Source organism: Vicugna pacos, chromosome 1 (genome assembly GCF_048564905.1).
Source record: "Vicugna pacos chromosome 1, VicPac4, whole genome shotgun sequence".
NCBI lineage: Eukaryota > Metazoa > Chordata > Mammalia > Artiodactyla > Camelidae > Vicugna > Vicugna pacos.
In genome coordinates, this window is record NC_132987.1 from 99,870,110 (window position 1) to 99,875,256 (window position 5,147).

Sequence of the window (5,147 nt, forward strand, 5' to 3'; positions counted from 1 at the left end):
CGAACTCTCTCAATTATTGGTTATTTTTTGCTATTGAGACTTGATTGGAGAAAGTCACTTAAAGGAAGGTCGAAGGGCAAAATTTGACATTTTCAGCACAATGGAAAATGTGAGGCCTCCTGGAAGAGGGACTCAGTCAATATATCCTCAAGTCTGCCTTTTTGCTGGTTTCCAAATATTTTAAATTAGTACAATGATCTCAGAGTCAGGCTCACACCCTGAGAGATAGAGTGATCGCAGAGCAATTAAATGACTAATACTAGTCCTTGAGGGCAGACGTCTGCAAAAAAGGTTGTCTGGGGTCAGCTTGAGACATTCTGAAAAGCAAGCTTTACACATACACGCAAATGTATGTTTGGGCCTAAATTCTTCACATGGAAAGGTCTACGTAGTCTTGATTACAGTTCTCAGAGCTTTTTTGCCAGTAGATCAGGCTCTCACAGCAAGTAACAAGACCCCGATGGGAATTAAGTGAGGCTTATGTAGACAATGCCATCAATTACAATGTGCTTTTGTTTGTTTTCAGGTTTTTCTCTTTGAAAATACTTGTTAAAGAAAATATGCTTGGTGGTTGAATGATCATCAATAAGTAATGAAGAGAGACTGATAGTACCACACTATGAATTAGACAATATAAATGAGGCAATAGGAAAGTGATGCTTCTGGAAGCTGATGCTGTAAATCCAATAACAGACACAACTGCAACGGACGAGCGTGCGGAGAAGTAAGAGTCTAACATTTTGTACTAAACACAGAGGCAGGTATTTGCTGGGTAGGTGGAATTTGAGAGAATTGTGAGTTTGCTCCTTATCTTACATTCTCTAGTTTTTCCAAAGCATGAGCGTGTACTTGAATCCATCCACAGTGTGCTCAGAGACACCACTCTTACTGTAATTCCGAGGGAAACATGTTAAGACTTGAAAGAGAAACCTGAAGAAACAGAAAATGGAAAAGATCCATCTGAGAACAAAGTGGTACAGCCCGCCCAAGTTTGGAGGGAGAGCCAACGCTACTTACCGTGGTAAGTAAATCGGACCACGTTAGTTAACTGACACTGATAAGCCCTGTACTAAGGTAGCGACAAAGAAGGACAGTATAGTGTGCTTGTCCTTAAGGAACTTATAAACCACTGGTGAAGAAGAGACAACATAAATGCATATGAATTTTTTAAAATATCAGAAGTAGGTATACATACAACAGGAGACAGTATAAAGTTTTAAAAAATTAAACAAATTTGGAAAGAAGTAAGTGACCTGATTTAACGGAAAGGGATGAGGGTGATGTTTTAAGTGAGGACAACAGCAAGTCTTCAAGGAGGGAAATAACAAGGGAAGCAGATTGGCAAGTAGTTTATATCCGGCTGCAGAAGGGAGGCGAGGGCAGGAGGCAAAACAAAATCAGAACAGTCAAGTACAGGACGGACAAAGGGAGACAGTCAGAACACTGTATTTTGATGCAAATGAAACTAGGAGTTCTTTTAAAGTTATTTTAAGAGTGTGACATAATCAAAAGGATGATTGCAGAAGATCATTCCTTCTACTTCTAATTGGAGGAAGAAAAGGAGAAAAAAATGATTGAGGTCTGATGACTTTTAATTCATTCATTTTAAAGCCTACAGGGAGGACAAACCTAGATCAAAAACTTGAAAGAACTTCACAACATTTCATCAGATGCCCAGGAGTTCTTGGCAGGAAAAGTGAGGACACCTTTGCACCAGATCATGTCACCTGATTGAAAAGAAAAAAACACACACCCTTCTTCTGTGGAAGAAAATAATGTGTTCCACTTCTGCCAAGGTCATTCTGCATATACAGATGGCTTAGGTGGCTCGGTGTAGTTAACTCTTTTGGCAGAGGAACGCAGATTTCCATCAAATCCTCCCCCTGCTCACGGATATCTGGCCCCCAGCCTTGCTCCATCCTGATACCTTAGAAAAGCTGTGTTGGATAGTTTGTTGTTCTTACTTTGATTTATCGAATCCTGATTATCTTCTGTGGGGATTATTAGGGGCAACGCATAGGTGAAGCCAACTGAGCATCACCTCAGAGAGGTGAGGCCTCTATCTCTGTCTCAGTTGCCAAAGTTGTGTGGTTGAGGAAAGTCTGCTAACACAGCTCTCCTTGGCTGCGATTCACTTCAGTGTTTGTAATTTCTCCGAAGACCCATTGAGCAGCCTGGCCTGAGTTTGAATTTGTGCAAAAAAGCCTCTAACCAGGTGAGGCGCACATTGTTTCCAGCTCATTAGAGATGTTTTGGACAACTTCTTTAATGAGGTTTGACATTCGACTGCACCGCATATGTGACTTTCTCCACCGTCTCGCCCTCCCCCCACTCTCTGCGCCTCCTTCGCTCTTACTCATTTTTTGTGAGTGAATCATCTGATCCTGTCCCTTAAATGACCATGCTCTAGTTTGATTAATCTCTCTCATCAACCCTCCTTCCTGAATCCTCTGATTAAATCGGGTCTTCTCCCTGCCCCCGCCTCTATAATGCATGGGACCTTTTAGTAGCTATTAATTATTTAAAAGAACATTTCTTTCTATCATGCTCAAGGTAGTCACGATAGTTTTCTGCCGACCACGTGGCTTCTGTTTAAAATTATTAAACTCAATTAAGAGAAGCTTTCAAACATCAAGTTTTAGAAGCCATAAAAATATTCTTTTTATTACATTGACAAACTTGCTGGACCGGAGGAGGAAATAGACACAATATGTCTCATCAAAATCCATCTCTTCATCCTGTCCTCAACAGCATATGGTACTCACCAACAGACTGAGGAAATGTGATTTAAATCAAGTTATCAGCAGGGGCTGTAAGAGTGCTAGGGGTCATTCCCAAGGAGTTTTACTAGTGGGTATTCCTGATTGTAACAGTCAAAATTCTGCTAGCTTTCCACCTATGTTAGACTTTTATATAATAGTAAATATTTTATTAACCATCCAGCACAATTTTTGAAAAGTGACACAGTAAATGAATCCGTTGCTTAATTCAAAAAAGCCAGAAAACTGACTGGACTGACTTTTCACCTATTTGACTGAATCAACTTGACGTTGGTCACGGTAGAGATACGGTCTTCAGTGAATCTGCTCTGTAATTCATTTTCTGATGGCTATGAATTAGCAGAAACCAGCTAAAATAAGACATGACCTTTATAAGCTGAAATAGCCTGTGGGTCTAAATAGGATGAAGTAATAGGATGCAGCTCATGTCAATTAGGTAAGAAAAAAGAAAATATCCAGAGAGAGCTAGACTGACTTGTCTAAGCCGGAAAGGCATTTGAGGTCAGAGCTGACCCCACTTGAAACCGGGCATCATAATGCGGCCCTGTAACTAAGAGAAGCTTAATTCTTAGCTTTATTAATAGACGAACGCCATGTCAGGAAACATGAAGAAATCTCCATTAATAGTTACCAAGCAGAGCAAAAATTCAGCTAGCACGCACCAGAGAGGCAACAGCCAAGGGTGATCATGCCAATTGGTCAAAGCCCTTCAGTGTTAAATATTTAAGATTTTGTAATTCTGTGTTTACAAGCAAAGACCGTATTATAAGAAGATATTTTGATAGTGATTAAAGAGAAAGAACGAGCACTTTATGTTTTACTGAAGATATGGACTCTAGTTCTGTCTCTACTCTTAATTAGAACCAAGTGCTGGTTATCACTGTAGCCTTTTGTTCTGACACAGGTTAGGTTAACTGATATTAATGATCTCTTCTAGCTCTAAAATTCTGATGCTAGGGAACCGTGTCTCAGGATTTCTCAAACTAAATAACTTTATATCTAAATGAAAATATGAAATAAGGAGCAAGCCATTTATATGGAATTTGTGTCTTAAAAACACTGAATTTTAGATATTTAGTAATATTTAGCTTTTTACATGACTACTGTGCGCATATATGGGTGAACTGTGTGCCTCTCCACCATAGTAAAGATGTAAATAGGTAAAATAAATAAAAACTAATTGTCACTCAGTAAGACATTGGTTGGGGGCAGTAATGTGAACATATAATTTTACCTTTCTGTCTTTTTATTTTTAATCAGTATGTGTTGCTTCTTTGAAGAGCTCGTGTGCTTGGAGGCGGGGAGGAGTGGACACACTGGTCTGAGTGAAGAGAGAGAAAGTCACCTGAAGTCAAACTTATGTAGAAAAAAGAATTCTCCTTTTACTTTCCTGTTGCTCAAATGATCAATCTGTATAATCCATTCACTGTATCTCATACACTTATAAGGGAGAAGATGCAGCATTGATACCAAAATTGAACAGGTTTTGGCCAGAAACTTGCCTGCAAATGCCAAACTACACATTATTGGTGTAGAACTAGTTGGAAGTCTGTAGAGCAGATTTTTTTTTTTTAAAGAAAATAAAGCCTCTGCAGGATGCTACTTTAGCTCACATGCAGAAATGGGAAAACCTCTCAAGCCTTTCAAAATCCCAGCTGAATACTTTCCCAAGCGTTGTCCGAGTACTGCCTCAGAGGAGTGTCGATGAAACGAGGCTTAGTAAGTTCACTGCTTTTTTATAAGTATACACTTAGTGTAAGAAATGGAGAGCAAAGTCAGTATAAAGAAAGATAGATTTTATGATAGACCTTTGGCAAACAAACCGTTTCTCCTGAGTCTATTCACACACACACAAACATGCACGCACACACGCGTGTGTGCATGCACAATGTGATGAGAAAAACCAAGTAGAAACAAAATCAGAATCAATTCTGGTTAGTAAAAATTCAAGTTTCCTTGAGATTCTTTTCTTTTTTAAAATTAGAAGAGATGAATGTGGGGACGGGTAAGACATTTTCTCTTAAGAACGAAGAACTACTGAACAGGGGGATTTATTTAATGCGGAAAGTCACATTATTGAGATTAGACATCTCTTTTTCAAGGTGCTCCTGGGAGATAATGGCTCTCATACCTATAATTCAGGGGAAGCATCGGTTTTGCCTGGTAACGTAAAAAAGGACCTGAGGACCGAAGTTAACACCTTCATCTCTACATAGAACATGATGATTTTAAGAATAACTCCAGAACATATTTGCTTTTTTACATTACTCTTATTTCTAAAATTTTCTTTTAAGGAGTAGACTCTGAGTATTTTTCTTAAAAATATGGCCAACTTTAAGACAAGAGCAAAATAGAAAATATTTCATA

At 38.9% G+C, this 5,147-nt stretch overlaps 1 long non-coding RNA gene across 1 annotated transcript; it reads left to right on the top strand.

The window, feature by feature from the left end:
- Positions 1 to 618: 618 nt before the first annotated feature.
- Positions 619 to 4,553, top strand: LOC140698187 (uncharacterized). The gene is made up of 3 exons (XR_012075791.1): positions 619 to 724; positions 866 to 1,021; positions 4,041 to 4,553. It is a non-coding gene; the product is annotated as an uncharacterized lncRNA (long non-coding RNA).
- The last annotated feature ends 594 nt before the right edge of the window (positions 4,554 to 5,147 follow it).